This window comes from Erinaceus europaeus, chromosome 9 (genome assembly GCF_950295315.1).
Source record: "Erinaceus europaeus chromosome 9, mEriEur2.1, whole genome shotgun sequence".
NCBI classification, from domain to species: Eukaryota; Metazoa; Chordata; class Mammalia; order Eulipotyphla; family Erinaceidae; genus Erinaceus; species Erinaceus europaeus.
This window is the reverse complement of record NC_080170.1, coordinates 32127920-32150180: the sequence shown is the minus strand read 5'-3', so window position 1 is coordinate 32150180 and position 22261 is coordinate 32127920. Positions and strand designations below refer to the sequence as shown.

Here is a 22261-nt window from a genome sequence, read left to right as displayed (position 1 = left end):
CCCACAACCTCTCCAGCATTTGCTGCTGCTACCTTTTCTGATGATGTATGACATTGTCACAGGAGTGAAGTGGTATCTCATTGTTGTCTTTATTTGCATTTCTCTGACAATCAAAGACTTGGAGCAGTTTTTCATGTGTTTCTCAGCCTTTTGGATCTCTTCTGTGGTGAATATTCTGTCCATGTCCTCTCCCCAATTTTGGATGGGGTTATTTGTTTTCGTGTTGTTGAGTTTGGCAAGCTCTTTATATATTTTGGTTATTAGCCTCTTGTCTGATGTATGACATGTAAAGATCTTCTCCCATTCTGTGAGGGGTCTCTTTGTTTGGGTAGTGGTTTTTTTTTTTTTTTTTTTTGTGCAGAAGCTTTTTAATTTCATGTAGTCCCATTGGTTTATACTTGCCTTAGTCTTCTTTGTAATTGGATTTGTTTCATTGAAGATGTCTCTTTAAAATTTATGTGGAAAAGAGATCTGCCAATATTTTCCTCTAAGTATCTGATAGTTTCTGGTCTAACATCCATATCCTTGATCCACTTGGAATTTACTTTTGTGTTTGGTGAAATATAGTAGTTCAGTTTCATTCTTCTGCTTGTTTCAACCCGTTTTTTCCAACACCATTTGTTGAAGAGACTCTGCTTTCTCCATTTAGTAGTCTAGGCACCTTTGTCAAAGATTAGATGTCCATAGGTGTTGGGGGCTTACTTCCGGGCTCTCAATTCTATTCCACTGGTCAGTGTGTCAATTCATATTCCAGTACCAAGCAATTTTGATGACAATGGCCCTGTAATACAATTTGAGATCTGGGAGTGGGATGCCTCCAGTTCTGTTCTTTCTTCTCAAGATTGTTTTGGCAATTCTAGGTCTTTTCTGGTTCCAGATAAACATTTGTAGCATTTGTTATGTTCTCCTAAAAAATGTAGTTGGGATCTTGATGGGGATAGCATTAAATTTGTATATGGTTCTGGGTAGAATATTCATTTTGATGATGTTAATTCTGCCAACCCATAAACAGTATAGGTTTTTCTTATCCAGGAGTTCACCTAGGATTTTCAAGAACTTAATTGTCACTGTTTGAAGAGAACATTTTATTACCCATATTATCTGTTTTCTGCACTTCCACTGTAGATTTTTGATTCATTATTTCATAAAAATTTTCAGTTGGTTTTGTTCTCCCTGATATCTTCATATTAAAGAACATTGAATAATAAAGAAGGGTGTTCCAGTAGTCATTTTGACAAAGTTCATTGTGGAATACTTTTGAAATACTTTACTTCTGTAACAACCACTGACAGAAATACTATTTCATTCAAAGAATCTCCTACCAGACTTGTGTCTCAGGTTTCCTAAGTATCCTTAAAGCAAGGGTCAAGACTTGATAATCTTCTGGCATCAGATTCCACTATGTAGAACCCACCTAGTAGATGTGAATAATAGTAGATTCAGTAGATAGAATAAATGATTAAATTTTATGTTTCTTTTTAAAAACATTTATTTATTCCCTTTTGTTGCCCTTGTTGTTTATTGTTGTAGTTATTATTGTTATTATTGATGTCATTGTTGTTGGATAGGTCAGAGAGAAATGGAGAGAGGGGGGAATACAGAGAGGGGGAGAGAAAGACACCTGCAGACCTGCTTCACCACCTGCAAGTGGAGAGCCGGTCCGGTCCTTGTGCTTTGCTCCATGTGCGAACTTACATGTTTCTAATGTAGGTACTAAACATAGTCTACTTGGAAACTTGTTTTAAGAAACTTTTTGAAAGTCTAAAAAATTACTTTAATCCTCTTTATCCCTAGAAGGATTATATGTGTGATCAAATACAACCTAGAACAAATAAACTCTAAGCTTGACTTCTGAGATACTGGTCTTTATATTTTTAGTAGCTGGTTAAGTATCATGGAACAAAAGACTGCTGAAGAACTGGGTGGTGGTGCACCTGGTTGAGCGCAAATGTTACAATGCTTAAGGACCCGGGTTTGAGCACTTGGTCCTCACCTGCAGGGGGAAAACTATGCAAGTGATAAAGCAGTGCTTCAGGTATCTCTCTCCCTCTCTATCTCCTCTACCCTCTTGATTTCTGGTTGTCTCTATCCAGTAAATAAAGATAATAATTTTTAAAAATATTTAATGCCCTTGGTTTTTAAAATTATTATTGCTATAGTTATTATTGTTGTCATTATTGTTGTCATTGTTGTTGGATAGGACAGAGAGAAATGGAGAAAAGAGGGGATGACAGAGATGGGGAGAGAAAGATAGACATCTAAAGACCTGCTTCTGTGAAGTGAACTAACTCCCTGCAGGTGGGGAGCCAGGGGCTCGAACCAGGATCCTTATGCCGGTCCTTGAGCTTTGCGCCATGTGTGCTTAACCCAGTGCACTACCACCCAACTCCCAATAATTTTTTTTTTTTTTTTTAAAGAGGAGACTCCAGAAAAATAGGAACAGTTCTTTAAGGATTGTAAACTTGCGGCTAAAAATATGTGTGTGTGTGTGTGTGTATATATATATATATATATAAATTATCAGATATAATCTTTTTACCTTTTATGATTGAAGTATACTATCCAAAAGAATAATAGATTTTTTTTTTTTGTAAAATATTTATTTATTTAGAATGAGAGAGATAGAGGGGAGGGAAAGAGAAGAATACTGCTCTGCTCTTAAAATGCCAGAGATTGAACTTCTGGCCTGTGGGATTTCAAGTATGCAAGTTGGCTCTTTAATAAAAGACTGAACTGTCTCCCTGGCCTGTATTAAATTAATTAAGTAATTGATTTATTTATGTTGCAACCAGGGTTATCGCTGTGGCTCAGTATCTACACGATAAGTCCACTGCTCCTGGTGGCCATTTTTCCTTCTTTTTAAATTAGAACAGAGAGAAATTGAGAGAAGAGGAGGAGAGCGAAACACACGTGCAGTTTTGCTTTATGACTTGTGAAACCTTCCCTCAGACCTTAGGGAGCTGGGGGTTTGAACCCTGGTCCTTGTGCATTGTAACGTGTGCTAAAATGGGTGCACCATTGCTTGACCCTCTTATTTATTATTATTTTTTTCTGAGCACTGCACAGCTCTGACTTATGGGGGATGGTAGGGGCGGTGGGGGTATGGGGATTAAACCTGTGACTTCAGAGCTTGAGGCATGAAAATCTTTTTCATAACCATTATGCTCTCTCCTCAGCTCTAGATTAGATATTCCTTATTAAGCATTTTTCTAGTAGTGGTATGGTGTTGCCCTTTTGATCCCATTTAAGAACAGATAAGTAAGGGGATGGGGAGGTAGCCTAATGGTTATGCAAATAGACTCTATTGCCTGAGACTCCAAAGTCCCAGGTTCACTCCACCCTCCTACCCCCAACCCCTTCATAAGCCAGAGCTGAACAATGTTCTGGTTAAAAATGAAAACTAAAACAAGGAGTCTGGGGAGACAAAATAGTTATGCAAAGAGCCTTCCTTGCCAGAGATTTTGAGGTCCCATGTTCGATCCCCAGTTTCACCATAAACCAGAGCTGAGCAATGTCCTGGTGAAACATGCGCACATGCGTATGCTCACGCGCACACACACATTCTACAATATAAGAATAGATATGTAAGAGTTAAGAAGTTGGGACATTGCTTATTATTTTTCACCAATATGAAGAATGTCATGGAATTTACTTTTTATTCAATTATGTCAGTTGCTCTTTCTTTTGTTAAATATTTATTTTCCCTTTTGTTGCCCTTGTTGATTTTTATAGTTGTTGTAGTAGTTATTGTTGTTGTTATTGATGTTGTCGTTGTTAGATAGAGAGAAATGGAGAGAGGAGGGGAAGACAGAGAGGGTGAGAAAGATAAGACACTTGACCTGCTTCACCGCTTATGAAGGGACCCCCCCCTTGTAGGAGGGAATACTGGGGCTTGAACTGGGATCCTTGTGCAGGTCCTTGCGCTTCATGCCAAGTTTGCTTAACCCGCTGCGTTACTGCCCAACTCCCAAGTTATATCAGTTGTTATAACTCGTCTTGTACATGGCTAGGTTCATAGCTCTCCAAAAGACAATAATCTGTGAGAGTTCTACTGGTGATGATGATTACTTCGTGTTATGTTACTGTTGTGGTATTCTCTAAAGGTTTTAGCAGTCAGGAACTGATACTTAGAAGAAAAAAATCTAGAGGGCGTTGGGCAGTGGCACACCTGGTTGAGCACACATGTTACCATGCACAAGGACTAGGCTCAAGCCCCCTAGTCCACACCAGTTAAATGCAAGGACCTGGGTTCATTGTCTTGTTGCCTGCCTGCAGGAGGGACACTTCACAAATGGTGAAGCTGATCTGCAGGTGTTTATCTTTCTCTTCCTCTTTCTATATCTCTTTCCTCTCTCAATTTGTCTCTGTCCACAGGTCATTACCAAGGCTTTTAGAATGTGGTTTCTCATTTGCTGTGGACATGACCTTAAAAAATGCCCACTAGGTTTGTTCTCTGCTACATTGGTAGCATTCAGCCTTGTGGGAACATCTTGTGTTAGTGCTGGGCAGTGCTAGTGCTGATGGAAACAGTCACAAGTATAGCCAAATTTGTGTGTGCTCTTTATTGTGTGTACTGGATTCATTGCTGATGGTTCTTAAAAAAAAAATTGTCTCTGTCCTATCTAATAAAAAGAAAGAAAGAAAGAAAGAAAAGAATGGCCACTGAGAATGGTGGATTTATAGTGCCAGCACCAAGTCCCAGTGTCATCACTGGTAGCAATACAAATGATAAAGTATTTTTAAAAATCTATATACTTGGGTAGGGGCATGAAGAGACGCCAAACACTGTGCTAGCATCCTTTAAGTTCCGCTTTGGATCTCCCCTTTTCCTCTTTGTCTTTGTTTTTTAAAGTTCTTCGTATGAGATCATCCAGTCAGTATCCTTAGGAAAGGAATTGCTGGGTCATAGGCTGGGGAGCATTCTGAGATGTCGCCAGACTGTTGTCTACAGGGGTTGGACCACTTTAAGTTGCCACTAGCAGTGTAGAAGGATTTCTTTTTGCCTGTCTCCTTGCTAACACTTGTGTCTGTCGTTTCTAATATATGACATTTTTAAAAAGCTAACTAAAGATTTATCTTTGAAGTACTAATTTCCATTTCTCCACAGCCTGGAAAAAATAAAAAGATAACTTTCCTATGTGGTAGAGTAATACACAGTAACAGCCTCCATAGATAAAGACTACTGAGAGTGATGGTGGAGTTGTGCAGGTACCGAACCCCAAAGATAACCCTGGTGGGAAAGAAGGAAGGGAGGGTGGGAGGGAGGAAGGGAAAGAGAAAGAGAGGATTCAGTCTTTAATATACTATATTCCTTAAACAGTATTCTTCAATTTATCTTGGTCTTTCATAAATTTCTTTTGCTTTTCTTACAAAGAAAACTAAAATTAACCAAGACTCTCCAGTCTACAGAGTTTACAAAAGAGAAAGCACTTTAACGGACTTTTTATTTGGAAAGTAATAGAGTGTTAACAGAAAGTGGGTGATTAAAGCAAATATCACAGAAGTGCCCTGTAACTCAAGTTCACTGATATGGGAGTAAAATGAGTATGATATTTCCTAAAAGGTGTCTTGTTACCTAATTTTGTGAAATGATTTCTCCTCTTTCCCCAAACTGGGAATATATAACTTTGCCTTTATTCATCTTGTTGAGTTTTACTTCCTTTTTTTTTTTTTTTAAATAAAATCCACCTATTCACTTAGACACAGCATCTGCACCAATGACATTGCTCCTAATGCTTCTCACAGACTGTCAGTGCAACCCAGTCACAGGTGATTGACCCAGATGGGATGTACAATTGAAAGGAAGTCATTTCACAGGCTTACAGCAACCTTACCACAGTTCATCACACAGAAGAATCATTATTTGAATCAATCAGATTTCCTCTCTCAGGATTTTGAACCAAGATGTACTAAGAGAACAGTACAGTTAGAGGAAAGATTAGAAGTTTAAATGGAAATACTAAAGCACTTTGAAGACCACTGAGTGGCCCACATTGTAAATAATTAGGACTAAAATAAGGTAATGTAAAGAAATGGTATATTTAGTGGTAAGTGAAGAAGCTAGAAAGAACTACTTGAAGCAAAAAGAAAGGGGGTGAATGAATACATTTTTTTTGAACTAATACAGTTTTGAAGAAGTAAACTGAACTCACAAACTTACTCCTTCCTGAGCTGTTGTATGCTTTACATTGGGTTGTTCTAGCTCTCCCCCTGCCAAGAAAGTTGGTTCAGTCCTGCTAGTTTCGCGGGCTGCTTGTCCCCGCCCCAAGGAACCCCGAGAGAGTTCCAGAGTTCCAGAGTTCCAGAGTTCCAGAGTTCGAGAGTTAGAGAGTGTTTGGTGCCGCCGCCGGGGAAAGAGGCAGCAGAGTTCTGTTTGGTGATTAGTTTGTCTTAGTTTATAAATCGTTGTTCCTGAATAAAGAAATACAGCTTCCCTGCCCAGCCGTACATCTCTGGTCGTCTCTGTTACCTGCCCGTGAAGCTAGCCCGGCCAGCTGGAGCCTCCGAATTTTAACAACACTGAGCTTCTAGAGAAGAAACAGTAATTACAAAACAAAATTACAATGTTCAAAACTTGGGAATGGGGAGTCAGGCAGTAGCACAGCAGTTAAGCGCAGGTGGTGCAAAGCGCAAGGACCCGCAGAAGGATCCTGGTTCAAGCCCCCTGCTCCCCACCTGCAGGGGTGTTGCGTCACAGGCAGTGAAGCAGATCTGCAGGTGTCTCTCTTTTTTTCCCCCTCTCTGTCTTCCCCTCCTCTCTCCATTTCCCTCTGCCCTATCCAACAATGAAAACATCAATAACAACAACAATAATAACTACAACAATAAAACAACTAGGGCAATAAAAAGGGAAAAATGAATAAATAAATATTAAAAAAATAAAAAAAAACCTTGGGAATGTAAACAGAGTAGTTAGTGATCAAAATATACAGAAGAATAATAAAGTAAATAATAGGGGTGAAGAACATACTGCTTCCGAGTCACAGAAAGTGAACTGAAATCCTCCTTCCTCTTTCTTTTTATGGGATTTGGGGGGAGATATCTGCAGTACTGCTCCACCACTTTGAAGCATTCCCCCCTCCCCTTGCAGGTGGGAGCTGGGACTTGAACCTGGGTTCTCACACATGGTGACATGTGCACTCTGCACCTGCTGCAACACTGCCTGGCCCCAAGACGATGTTTTCAGTTGAGTCGTAATTATTAGAAAGCCCTGCCATTTTTATTGGACACTGTTTTAATTATGGCAGTTTTGCTTACTGTATTAGCACAGTTGTGTTTTTTGACTTTATCCCCCCCCCTCTTCCCCACCTTTAATTAAAATCAAAGAGCATTATTTACTTTATATTTTGGGAAAATCACAAAGCTAATGAATTTGAGAATAGCTTCTAAGCATTTTTTTTTTTGTTTTGGAACAACAAAGACTGCATAAGAAATAAAAATAACCAGGAGTCAGGTGGATTAAGCGCAGGTGGTGCAAATTACAAGGTACAAGGACTGGCATAAGAATCCTGGTTTGAGCCCCTGGGTCCCCACCTGCACAGGAGTCGCTTCACAAGCGGTGAAGCACATCTGCAGGTGTCTATCTTTCTTCCCCCTCTCTGTCTCCCCCCCATTTTTCTCTGTCCTATCCAACAACAACATCTATAACAACAACAATAATAACTACAACAATAAAACAACAGGGCAACAAAAGGGAATAAATATTAAAAATATTTTAAAAAATCTAATGTATTTTGCTAAATTAAATGAAGATCTTCATTTAGCCAGTTGTCTAAGTTCTACAAAATAAGAGGGTCGTTTCTGAATTAGACTGATAGTTGGAATTGGAAAAGTTTTTTTTCAATTGATATATTTGATGTATAACATTGTTTAGTTTTGGCTATATAGTGTTGTGATTTGATGTCTGTAAATATCACTGAACTATTCCCACAGTAAAGTTTGGTTAGCACCATCACTACACATAGTTACATTTCACTGTCTTGTAACTAGAACATTAAAAATTGATTCTCAGAAATTTTCATACTTGTCATACATTGTTACCTATAGCCTCCATCTTCAGCACTGACTTATACACTAACTAGTAGTTCTAGTCTTTCACTCACTTGCAATTGTCTGTACCTAGGGGTTCTTCCTTTTTCTTTGTTTTAGATTTCATATACAAGTGAGATCTGAGATCATGCTGTATTTATTTTTCTGACAGTATTTCACTTAGTTTGATGTCCTCAAGATTCACTTAAGTTACTATTGGCACTTTTCCTTTTTCATAATGGCTGAATAGTATTCTGTTGTATGTGTGTTATTTATATGCATGTAGTACACATATAGCAAATTTCCTTTTTTCCATTCATCTATAAGTAGGTATTTAGATTGCTCCCCTATCTTGGCTTCTGTAAATAATACTGTAATTAACATAGGCATACATATTGTTTAACCAGAGCACTGCTCAGCTCTCAGCTACAGTAGTGGTGCTAGGGATTGAACATAAGAACTCAGAGCCATAAACATTCGCATAATGATTATGCTCTCTCTCCAACCCTTTAGGTGCCTTTTTGAGATTTTTTTCCTTTTGAATAAATGCCATGAACTGAAAGTGATGCATCACATAATAGGGCTATTTTAAATTTCTAAGGGGCTTTCTGGTTTTCATAGTGATTGTACCAGTTTAGTCTCCCAACAACAGTGCATTCTGCTTCCCATTTCTCCACATCCTTGCCAGCACTAGTTTACCTCTTTTTGATGATAACCATTTTAATAAGAACCTGTGACTATTGCTTGCGGTATTAAACTCTTTCACCTCGTGAGTCGGGCGGTAGCGTAGTGGATTGAGTGCATGTGGTGCAAAGCATAAGGACCAGCATAAAGATCTCGGTTCTAGCCCCTGGCTCCCCACCTGCAGGGGAGTCGCTTCACAGGTGGTGAAGCAGGTCTGCAGGTGTCTATCTTTGTCTCCTCCTCTCTCTCTTCCCCTCCTCTCTCCATTTCTCTCCTATCCAACACTGATGACATCAATAACAACAACAATAATAACCAAAACAATAAAACAACAAGGGCAACAAAAAGGAATAAATAAATAAAAAACTCTTTCACCTCTATACTTATATATTTTATACATAGTGCAAACTTAATTTTCTGTAATTATGAAAAATTGACTCATTAAAAATTACATATTTCATGGGCAGTTGTTCGAATATGTCACAATATAGGACACAAAGTCAGGTTAATTTTTCTTATTTGTTTTTTGACTTTACATAATTCAGCTTAATTGAGCCTCATTAAAACATGAGCAGTGTGGAAATCATAATAGTAAATAGCGAACTCTTTGAACTGTCCCATATTAATTTCAATATATCCACTGCCATGTTAATTTTTGCTGTCACTATTAGTTATTAGTCATACTAAGTGGCCTGGGACTTTATTTGTATTAGCAGTGAACTTTCCACATCCCAAGGAACTCTTCAATCTTGGATGAAACAGTATAGTTGGACACTTTATTAGTATTGCTGGTGGCTGAATGATGGTTAGCACTTTGCAGATAAGTGACTGAAATTGACTCTCTTGCCTGTTTCACAGAGAATCTGTGAAACACACACACACACACACACACACACACACACACACACACACACACATTTTTTTTCTCCACTTAATGAGATAGTGAGATTGAGAATCAAAGCATCAGTCGGCATTTGTGATAAAGGGGGATCAGACTCCTGACCTCATGCATGCAAGTCATATGCTGTACTGCTGACTCACTTGTCTACGCAGGTGAATGGGTCAGTGATACTTTGTGAAACTATCTTAAAAATAAAAGCTGTACTAACTCAACTTATGTTGTTTTTCTGACTGTCATCTTGAAATTCACCTTCGAATTTATTCGATAGGCAAAAATGTGATTGTCACCACTAGTGAAGCTTTCCCCCTGCAGGTAGCAACCAGGGGCTTGAACCTGAGTCCTTGTGCACTGTAGTGTGTGCGCTTAACCAGGTGTACCACCACCTGGCTCCAGATAATGTTGCCTTTTAAAGACAGTTCTGCTTATGTGCCACTTTAGCATACTAGGTAGCATGTCAGTTTTATAAAAATAGTTATTTTTAGGTGGTGAGATTTGAATTAAAAATTTAGTTGTGATCTATTTCTTCAGCCTCAGAGGCTTAAATCTAGTATAGTTTTTAGTTGCAACTGAAGAGATGATGGATTTGACTACATGTTTTATCTTAAGCAGAAGGCTACATTTTGGGCATCTTTTAATTGCGATCTAAATAGATCTTACAATGTCATCACTTGGAAATCTATTGTGATAATATGAAGGTGCTCATGGTAACCCTTCACGTATCTAAGAATTGCCCTGTGAGTTTTTATGTGCAGTGTAAATTCATAAGGAAAGCTCATAAAAGTTTGCAGATACCCTACAGCCCGAGCTACTTCTGGGCATTTCTTCCTTATTGAAACTTAAGTTCTTCTCTGTAACTTGCCTATTTATTTGTGTCTCTGTGGTCAGGTTTATTTTCAGTCACATTTGCTTACCTGTTACTGTGTAGATCCAGCTTTGTCTCATTTATTAATGTACCCTTTCTATTTCTCTGAAAGATTTTTTCTAAACTTTATTTATTTAATTGGATAGGACAGAGTGAAAATGAGAGGGAAGGGGGATAGAGAAGGCGGGAGACAAAGAGAGCAACCTGCTGCTCTGCTTCACCACTTGTGAAGCTTTCTCCCTGAAGATGGGCACTGGGGGCTTGAAACAGGGCCCTTGTGCACTGTAACGTGCACTTAACCAGGTGCGCCACCACCTGGCCCCTTAATTTATGTAACCATCAAAATGACCTCCACCATTTCTGAGTTAAAGCAGCCTAATGATGGATATAGATAGAACTGTGCTTCTAGAGTTGCTGAGGCAATTTCCCCCCGCCACACACATTTTATGGTGATTTACTACTTGGACTTTTAAATTTTTCATTATTTAGAATAATTTTTAAAATCATTTTTATTTATTGGATAGAAACAGCTAGATATTGAGAGGGAAGTGGGAAATAGAGAGGGAGAGAAACAGAGAAACACCTGTAGTACTGCTTCAGTACTTGCAAAGCTTTCCCCCTGTAGGTGGGGACCAAGGGTCGAACCTTAGTCCTTCTGCATTGTAACCTGTGCACTCAACCAGGTGTGCCACCACCCAGCTCCCAATTTTTCATTATTTTTTAATGTAATTTTGGTGTTTTTCATTCTTAAACATCAGGGTAAGAAAACAATGTGCTAAGCATAGTCAGTTTTTTTCTCTCTATTTTATTTTTCATTGTCTTCAGGGTTATCACTGGGCCTTGTTGCCTATAGGATGAATATACTGTTCCTGATGGCCTTTTTCTTTTCTTGTGTTTTAAGTAACACTTAATTTTTTTAAATGACATTTTAAAAAATACAGAGAGAAATTAAGAGTGGAGGATAGCTAAAGGGAAAGAGACAGACACCTGCAGCCCTGCTTCACCACTTGTGAAGCTTCCCTCTGCAGGTGGGGACCAAGGGCTTGAACCTGGGCCATTGCACACTTTAATGTGTATGTTTAACCGGGTGCGCCACTGCCTAACCGCCTTTTCTTCCCCCTCACCTGCCCTCCCCTCCACTCCCCTCCTTTTCCCTTTCTTTCCCTGAAACTGAGAAGGAAGGGGGAGATAGATAGGAAGAGAGAAAAATAGAAAGCATTACCTTACCACTTGTGAAGCTTGACCCCTGCAGGTGGGATCTGCAAGTTTGAACCTGGGTCCTTGTGCATGGTTCTTCTTCTAGCGTTTGCCCTTCTTCCGTAGCCAGTCAACAGCGTCAGGTTGAGCCTGATGTAAAGTTTCGAGACCTCCTTTGAATCTGGAGAGGTGGCAGTCATTGACTATGTGGGTCATAGTCTGTCTGTAGCCGCAGGGGCAGTTCGGGTCGTCTCTGGCTCCCCAGCGATGGAACATAGCGGCGCACCGGCCATGGCCTGTTCGATAGCGATTGAGGAGGGCCCAATCATAACGTGCTAGGTCAAAGCCGGGTTGACGCTTGCAGGGGTCTGTGATGAGGTGTTTGTTCTTGACCTCAGCTGACTGCCAACTCTGTTTCCAAGAGTCTGGAACAGAGAAGTTCAGTGTAGGCGTAGGGGACCAGATTGGGTGACGAGACGTCAAGCGTTGGACAGGGTGGGTGAAGATATCCACGTATATTGGCAGGTCCGGTCGAGCGTAGACGTGGGAAATGAACTTAGATATGCATGGTAATGTGTATGATTTACTGGCTGTACCACTGCCTTCCTCCCCACCTTTTCTCCCCCCTCCCATTTGTTTTTGATGTGGTTGATGAAGGACAAGGTGGTGCTGGAATTATGCTGACAACCCACTCTTGGATATCTGGGTTATTTCCACGTTTGGGCTATTAAAAATTGTGCTGCTATGAAGATATCTCTTCTGATAGGTATTTTTGTGTTCTTTGGGGGCAGTTCCTCTCCTAGGAATAGGTAATAGGGCAGGCCCGTCTCTAGTGTCTGAGGAAGCAGTTTTTCTTTTTTTGGAGTTGAAACTTTACAAGACATGTAAAGCATGTTGTATGAAGTGGGGGGGAAAGCTGAATAGTAAAATTTAGATTATTAATATTGAGACATAATAACAGCAAACCAGTTAAACTAATATTTACTAAAGACCCGGTACTAAGAATACTGAATGTTCTTTCTTCTTCCTTCCTTCTCCTTTTTCTTTTTCTTCTCCTTACAATAGTCTTATGGATTAAGTATGGCATCATGGTTTTCTGACAAGAAAAATGGGTCTCTTATGTATGAAGAATTCACAGCAGTGAAAGTGGAACTGTGGATCTCTGGAGACAAACTTTGTGCCTGATCTAAGATCCTGATTTAAAGACTGAATATGAGTTGCAAGTGTTGGGTGGATGTAGAGTATTGATCAAAAGAACGGAATTGGATCGGAACAGATCTTTCTGTTCAGAGACCCTGTAGTTATTGCAACTGATTTTTGAAAGTTTTTATTTATTATTGGATAGAGACAGAGAGAAATTGAGAGGGAAAGGAAGATAGAGAGACAGAGGGACACTTGCAGCTCTACTTCATTACTCGTGAAGTTTTCCCCCTGCAGATGGGAACCAAGGGCTTGAACCTGAATCTTTGAGTGCTGTAATTTGCCCCCCCCCTTTTTTAAAGCTTTATTTTGTATTGTTTACCAGAGCACTGCTCAGCTCTGGTTTATGGTGGTGTGGGGATTGAACCTGGAACTATGGAGCGTCAGGCACGAGAGACTCTTTGCATTACCATTATGCTATCAACCCCAGCCCTGAGTACTGTAATTTGTATGCTTAACCAGGTGTGCCACCGCCTGGCTCATCTTGCAACTGCTTTGTAGGTTTTGTCTTTTTCTACCACGTGTGAATCAATGAAAAGCAGCTGATTTTCTAATCCCCTGACCAGTTTAATCCACTATTTTGGGTTATCATTGCTTTTATTTTTTATTTAACTGATATGTACAAACATGAGAATAAAATCTTCCTTTCTGATGAACTGGAAAATGGTTCAGAAATGAGCTTTGAAATATGTGCAGATGCATCCAGAGCCTTGGCAAAGTGACTGTTGCCCTTGCTTTCCATGTAGTATTTGGTTGTTTGATAGGGACAGGAGCAGCAGGATTTGTAAAAGAGTAACATATATTCAGAGGGAGAAGGTAGGAGTAACAGAGAGTGAGTCTGAGAATGCTTTAAATGGAAACACTGCAGTAGAATTCAAGAAATGCAAGAGGCCATCACTCTGTATCGTACATCTACACACATGAATTCAATATAAAAGTTTTTAAACTTTTTTTTTTGATATGAGAACTTTTAGAAATTGGATTCCTTTCCTTGAAAAATGGGGTTGACATCCTTAATCAATTCATGAGTTGGTCATTTTTCAATTATATGTTTGCTTGTGACCAAGTATATAAAAATAAGCATGAGCATGACATAAATTCAGTAATCTTTGCCAGTGTCTTTTGTGTAGATGTAAGCACATATACATGCTTATTTGTGTATACACAGTCTTGTTTACTGCAGAGCTATTGTGATAAATACCATGATAAAACAACTAATATTAAAATGTATTCATAGTACACGTGAGGGGAAGTCTCCTCTTTGTGTTTTGTGAGTATGAATGAGGAAGCAAAGTCTGGGGAATTTTATAATGAATATGAGAGAGATCCTGCCACAGGTAGTTATTAAAACATCCCCTGAAGTCTTTTATGATAAATGATTGTGTTGGTGTCTGAATCACTGACCTTCCCTGAAGCTGCTGTTTTTTTTTTTTTTTTTAAAGAAATCAGCACTACACCAAGCCATCACTTGTTAAAATTTTAAAAATAAATCTGCACTACTAAGTTTTAATTGTACAGTCACTGTGGTGAACAACTTCAAAAATTTTATAAGTATTACTTATTGTTTCTCTTCTATAATGTAGAAAATATACTATTCGTCACTATCAGGAATAGATAAAATAAATACATTAAAAAACAAAATAATTGTGGAATAAGCAAAATCCATTCTTCATGTGTAAGAAAGAGAAAGGTGACTACTAAGATCCATGTGAAAAGGGGTAGGTTCTTTGTAGACACAGAGATAAACTTTTAAAACTTTAACATTTAGTATAAGAAAATTTGGGGGGGTCGGGCGGTGGCTCAGTGGGTTAAGCGCATGTGGTGCAAAGCATAGGGACCGGCGTAAGGATCCCGGTTCGAGCCCCTGGCTCCCCACCTGCAGGGGAGTCGCTTCACAGGCGGTGAAGCAGGTCTGCAGATGTCTATCTTTCTCTCCCCTTCTTCCCCTCTCTCCATTTCTCTCTGTCCTATCCAACAACGAATTGCGTCAACAAAGGCAATAATAATAACCACAACAAAGCTACAACAAGGGCAACAAAAGGGGGAAAAAAAATGGCCTCCAGGAGCGGTGGATTCATGGTGCAGGCACCGAGCCCAGCAATAACCCTGGAGGAGGAAAAAAAAAAATTAAAAAAAAAAAAAGAAAATTTGGGGTTTGCTTATTACCACTGAGCATTTTTTTCATTTATTTTATTATTATGTTTTGTTATTTTTATTTTTGTTTCTTTATTGGGGGATTGATGGTTTACAATCAGCAGTAAAAGACAGTAGTTTGTACATGTGTAACATTTCTCAGTTTTTCACATAAAAATTCAACCCCCACTAGGTCCTCCTCTGCCATCATGTTCCAGTACCTGAAGCCTCCCCGCATGCCAGTCTTTTACTTAGGTGCAGTACACCAAACCCAGCCCAAGTTCTGCTTTGTGTTTTCTTATTTTCAACTTTAAAAAAATATTATTAACGATTTAATAATGGTCGACAAGATTGTGGGATAAGAGAAGTACAATTCATACAGTTTCCACCACTAGAGTTCTGTATCCCATCCCCTCCCTTGGAAGCTTCCCTATTTTTTATCCTTCTGGGAGCATGGACCAAAGATCTCTGTGGGGCACAGAAGGTGGGATATCTGGCTTCTGTAATTGCTTCTCTGCTGGATATGGGCATTAACAGGTGGATCCATACCCCTAGCCTGTCTCTATCTTTCCCTAGTGGGGTAGGATTGAGCATTTAAAAAAAAAAGGGGGGGGGGAGTCTGGCGGTAGCGCAGCAGGTTAGGCGCATGTGGCGGCGCAAAGCGCAAGGACCAACGTAAGGATACTGGTTCAAGCCCCTGGCTCTCCACCTGCAAGGGAGTCGCTTCACAGGTGGTGAAGCAGGTCTGCAGGTGTCTATCTTTCTCTCCCTCTCTCTGTCTTCCCCTCCTCTCTCCATTTCTCTCTGTCCTATCTAAAAACGTCTACAGCAATAATAACTACAACAATAAAACAACAAGGGCAACAAAAGGGAATAAATAAATAAAAATTATGGGATGATCTCACTCACGGGCAGAAGTTGAAAAACAAGATCAGAAGAGAAAACACAAGTAGAACCTGAACTGGAACAGGCGTATTTCACCAAAGTAAAAGACTCTGGGGTGGGTGGAGGGGAGAAAACAGGTCCAAAATGGATGACAGAGGACCTAGTGGGGGCTGTATTGTTATATGGAAAACTGGAAATGTTATGCATGTACAAAAATATTGTATTTACTGTTGAGGGTAAAACAATTCCTCAATAAAGAAATTTTTAAAAAAGAAATTTTTTTTTCCAAATTCATTTATAGGTATAAGATATTAACCTAAGGAAGAAATTTGTTTGTCTGGAAAAGATTGGTTTAACCCAAAAGAAAATGTAGTCATGAAATTGGTCAAGTCTTTGTAGGAAGCTTTGTTGTGCAACTAAAGGTGCTTATTGACTATATTTCTTTGTATAGTGCAGGGAAGAGACTGAAAGGGAAGACAATGTGAGCATTTTAAAATTTCAGTGCTTTTGGGCTGGATGGCCCACATAGTAAGTACACTTTCCATCATGTGCAAAGACCCACACTGAAGCCCCTGATCCCCACTTGCAGGGGGGGAGTTTCAAGATCAGTGGAACAGTGCTGCAAGTATCCCTTCATCTCTGTTTTTCTTAAAAAGAAAGGAAAAAAAAATGGCTGCTGGGAAAGTGAAATCATCCAGGCATTAAGTCCCAATAATAACCTTGGTGGTTAAATAAAGACATGAATAAAAATTAAACACTTTTCAGGATAAATGGAGATGATATTCTTTAATTCCTGCAGGTACAAATGAAGAATACTTTTTGATCTGTTGAATATTCTGCCTTGTTACCATTAACTCTTTGCCTTTTCCTTTGAAATAATATTTACTTTTAAAAATAAAAATGAGCTAACATTAAATTTTTGATGAGAACATTTATGTTTCTCATTTTGACACCGTGTCAGCACCTTCAGAGTATTACAAAACCAAGACTGGGGATCACAGTTCTGCGCCACTAGGTGAGTCATGGTGATGTGGTTAAAAGCCAGGAGATGGCAATTTTCAAGGTATCACAACAGATAAAAATTGAACCTGCAAGTGTGAGGCCCAGCATTTGATCCCTGACACTGTGCATGTGGTAGACTGTTGCTGTGCTATTCTCTTTGTCTCTCGATCAATAAATCTGAAAAAATAAAACAAACAAAAAATCACAAGCAGTGATTCTACTTAAGTCAGTTTCTACTTATGTTATGTCTCTATGACTTTCATTTTTTTGTTATAATACAACTTGCTACCTATATTGTGTTTCTTCAGCAAAGCACAGGTGAATGGATCAAGTTGTCTTTTCTTAATATCTTTTGGTTAGTGAGGGACTGACAACTCTGGTTGTAAAGGTAGCTTTTGATCAGATCTACATTGTAATAATTTAAAGTATAGTTGAAAGCTATATATTTCTGTGCTTGATGATGTTATTTTATTATTATTATTGTTATTTGATATTTTATTTATTTTAATGAGAGAAACGGTGTCCAGTTCAGACCAGGGCACTGCTCACTCTGGCTTTTGATGGTGCTGGAAATTGAACCTGGGACCTCAGAACCTCAGACATGAAAGTCTTTTGCATAACTATTATGCTGTCTCCCAACCCCAGCAGTTTTTTTTTTTTTTTTTTTGACTTAGTATAAATTAGACTTTTACTTCCACTATAGCAGAGCTCATACCTACTTTATCACCACAGTATCTTCAGTCCTATACCATGGAATGATGAGTGAATGAACAAATGATCCTTTTAAAACATGAGTTCTTACTTCATTGTGAGTCTCCATCTAGTTTTCTGGCAAATTTTATTTAATCTGTATTAATCAGATCTTTTAGTGTGAGAACACAAAGACACAGGGATTTTACATAAGGCTTATTTTTAAATGTATTCTTGAGAGCTTTATAATAGAAGTTCTTTTCAGAATTTTGCTTGTAGAATGATTATGTATTTTTTAAATTCATAAATGAAACCGTTCTGTAGACTTATGGGGAAAAAGACAAGGGGGAAGATTAATGAGCAAAAACAAATTACAGAGAAGCAGGAGGCATCTATCATATGTGGTACTATAGCTTTATTACTAACTGCCAAGATTATTATACTAATAACTTCTTTTTTTATGAAAGGATTTTACTTACTTGAGTTCCCAAATAAATTGTTTTTGTTATTAACGGCAAATAAAATTGATACTTAAAAATTGAGAATGCGTCTTTTGCTTCTAAACCATTTGCACAGTTGTTTCAGAAATTTACAAAATTATAAAAGTACTCTTATTTACAAAAAGAATGATTTTTGAATCACATTTTATCTTTTAAACATAGCCAGGTTTTTCAAAAGTGCTGCATACTTTGCTGCATAGAATTAGAGTTCTGGTGTTTTTTTTTTTTAAAAAAAAAGCACAAAGACCCGCTATGCTTCCAAAATGATATGAAATCTTGGTGATCCCAGGATATGTGTAAGTTTTTTCATGGCTGATTTATATTGAGTAATTGTTTTATAGTGGCATTTTAGCTTGGTAACTTAATATAAATTTAAATGCATTTGTTTTAATAGCATATTTTATCTTTCTTGTCTTATTTTCTAATTGAAGAGAAAGGGCAAAAGCTAAGTTTTTATGGAATATAAATTCACTTGGAGACAGTACTTAAGCATATTAGTCAATTTTTATCAAAAAGATGCACTAAAGTTTTCCTATTATGGTTTTAAGATTATTGATTGGAAAAGAGTTTGAAAATATCTTTTTGCCTCCCTCTCTCCATATATAGCTTTCTTGAAGTTTTTCTAAATTAGATTTTAAATGCCAATTAGGAGGTTGAGTATACTAAAATAAAAGCAAATGCAACCAAAATGGCCTCACCTTATGGCTAGTTAGGCTTTTGAGATAATAAATGGAACCTTTGCTCTAAGCGTGGCTTTGAGAAAGATATTCATCTTAATGAACACATTAATTAGAACCATAACTATTTATAAGATAATTAGAAACGAAGCTTGGTAAACTGAGCTTTTCCTGCAATTAATGGAGGATTAATTACTGGAGGTAATGAAGTGAATTTTTACATGCATTAAGGTGAAGTACAGAGATGAGCAAAGCTTTGTGATAGTTGCATAATTATTTCAGGCTGTTTGAGCATACTCATATGAGATCGTTAATAAGCATCATTGCATCGTTATGTATGCACTTAAAAAGACTTACCACCAAAATGACTGCCTAATTATTTCTAATTGGCAGGACTCTGTGTATTCATTGAGCTGTTTGTAGCCATTTTAAAGTTCATTTAACTATCCTTGGGGCCATGTGATAGATGGAAAAAGCTTCAACTACATGCTGGCCTTGGCTGGCGCCGTTAATCAATTTTGGTGGGCTTCAGTTTAAATGCATTTGCCCATGCAGAGGTCAAAACCTGAAATAGTCCAAGCAAAGTTTTTCTTTTTGAAGCCACTTGACTGTATTCATTAACAATTAGTAAAATAATTGTGTCTGTCACTATATTTGGATTTCCATATGACTTGGTGCTCTTTTATCACTGTCCCTTCTCATTCCATATTTGCTCCACTGGAAACCAAATATTCTTCCAACAAACCCTTTTAGCAACTTCAGTGTAGTGGCATATGTTCCCATATACTACCTTTCTTCATTCATTTGTTAGCTTAAACAGTGTAGTACATTTCAACACAGCCGTCTAGTTTGCTCCTGATTGATTGCTGGTGAAAGTTTCTACCGAAGGATGACATTTTAGGGCTTTTAAGGACATCTCTAAGGAATTCGTCATTAAGCATTAAGAGAGGAAGCAAGAAGTAGTCAAATCGAATTCTGACATTTACCAGAGTTTTGTAGTTGGAAGCATCTATATCTAAGATGTTGAAAGCAATATATAAACATATATATTTTTTCTTGCCCTAGCTCCTCCCCTCCACCAAAAAGGTGTGTGTGTGTGTGTGTGTGTGTGTGTGTGTGTGTGTGTGCGCGCGCGCACACACACACACACGTTACATAACAGGGACAAGCTGTGTAATGTCCACATTTGTTTTCAAGGCTCTTTCTTAAAGTATATTACTAATCCTATGCTTTTATGGAATAAATTTGGGAATGGTTGAATGTCAATTTCAAATGATTTATCTTTGTTTATAATATAATTGATACAAAGTTTTAAAACCTTTTATCAGATTTAATGTGACATCCCATTAGCTAAGCATCTGTAAAGGTTTTCAATGAGCTTGTTGTCTTGTTACACATAATCATAACCATCTGTGGGATGTTGTCAAGGTACATATGCCATTAGAGTGGTTTAAGAAAACAGTGGTGAAGCAAATTGTAGGCTAATAAAATAAAGGTCACTTATACCCCTTTGTTATGAAAAATGTGGTTCTAATCATTTCCTTAATGTTCATGCTTAAGGTTAAAATTATTTATGCAGAATATTTTAAGGTATTGCCAACTTTATTGAAACTAGATGTGTGTATTTAGTTCCCTTAACAGTTTCATTATTCAAGAATTTGGGGGTTTAAATGTCAATCAGACAGCACATATTTCTTAGGAACTGACTTAATTACTGTAGATTTAGATCTATTGTTTCAGTATTTAGAAACAAATGGATTGAACCACTTAATCTCTCAAATCAATCAACTTGTCCCCTGCTAGAATTATGAACTTTTTTCAGTTTTCAATAATGCCTTTATTGTAAGAGAAGGAATCAGAAAACTATTAGATGAATTGTTTGATTAAAATATATAGAATTCTACAAGCTTAGACTATATCTTAAAATAATTTATTTTTGGTTATAGGTTCTAATTTGTGCTTGAAAGTTAGACTAAGTGAAAAACAACAGATGGAATGGGATAGAATTCCCTTTTTACTTAACTAAAATTTACATTCTAAACATTGATCATATTTTCATAATTGTTTGATTTTTTAAAGCTAGAAATTGAAAGTTGGAAGTTGAGTAGTGTGGTAGTACATTTGCCACAATTGTATGATTTTTAAAATTAGTCTAAGGAATTATAGTTGTGAAACTCTTACTGCTAAACTTAAATGAACAAAATGTTGATGATTCCGTTTCAGTAGACCCTTTTTAATATTTTTCATAGGTTTGCTTAGAAGATATTTGTGAAAATGTGATCAGTAATAATTTAGAAAAAACAGAATCTCGTTTCTAATATTAAATTGTTGACTTTAAATTTCCATTGGAAATAGATTGAAAAATGAAGTCTTATGACTTTACAGATATTTATTATTAATTTTTGCTAATTGTAACACTGTGAGGGGGAAAATGCTGTTGTCTGATTCCTACATCAACTTCTTTAAGAACATAGATTTAGTCAAGGCAACAGGACTTGTTCTCATTTGCTGTTTTGGGAATTGTGTGTGGTACATCTGTCAAAAAACTGGTTAGTATTTGGGGAGATAAGAAACTAGTGGCACAGGTGCTTAGTCTTCCTAAACCTACTAACTTATCCATTGTTAAACTTGTGTTGAGTGAATTTATCTTAAACCAACATTTAGCCTACTAGTTAGCCTATTAGACCTGGTACCTGTTTCTGCAAATCAAGTTTTATTAGACCACAGCCACACTCTGGTCGCTAGTGAGACTTCATGGCCCTGTAGATCTTTGTTGACTACTGTTCTAGACAGTTACCCAGACATACTAAAATCGTCAGGTGCCCCAACTCACCCCACCGGCCACTGAGACTAGCTGCTAGCTAAGATTAGATGAAACTTTTTCCAAAGAGTTGTTAAAAAAAGAAAAATGGGGAGTCGGGCGGTAGCGCAGCGGGTTAAGCACACGTGGCTCCAAACCCCAGTACCGGAGTAAGGATCCCGGTTGGAGCCCCCGGCTCCCCACCTGCAAGGGAGTCGCTTCACAGGCAGTAAGCAGGTCTGCAGGTGTCTGTCTTTCTCTCCCCCTCTCTGTCTTCCCCTCCTCTCTCCATTTCTATTTGTCTTATCCAACAACAATGACATCAGTAATAACAGTAATAATAACTACAACAATAAAAAACAAGGGCAACAAAAGGGAAAATAAATAAATATTAAAAAAGAAAGGAAAAAGAAAAATAACTCCAAAAAAGCTTGCTGTTTTCAGCTTCTAAGTTTTGGGAGCCTTATTGTGCAACAAAAATTAATTGATAGACTGAAGTAAAAGCCATGAGATAGGTCACTTTACAGAGTGTGGGCTTTGTCATTCACAAGGCTCTGTGTTTGTACCCTGCCATTATATGGAAGTACCATCATCAACAACAGGGAGCTGGGGGAACCCACAGATGGTGGAGTGGTGCTTTCCTCTCTGTTCTTCTTTCAAATAAAGACTAAAAGATTCAGTCCAGAGAGGCTGCTTACAGTA

General features: G+C 38.0%; 1 protein-coding gene and 1 non-coding gene across 7 annotated transcripts in view; both read left to right on the top strand.

The window, feature by feature from the left end:
* RSRC1 (arginine and serine rich coiled-coil 1) overlaps positions 1 to 22261 on the top strand; it is a 365711-nt gene that overhangs the window by 37376 nt on the left and 306074 nt on the right. The window lies entirely within an intron of this gene.
* LOC132540632 (small nucleolar RNA SNORA32) lies at positions 4373 to 4491 on the top strand. The gene has a single exon (XR_009551822.1). It is a non-coding gene; the product is annotated as a small nucleolar RNA SNORA32 (small nucleolar RNA).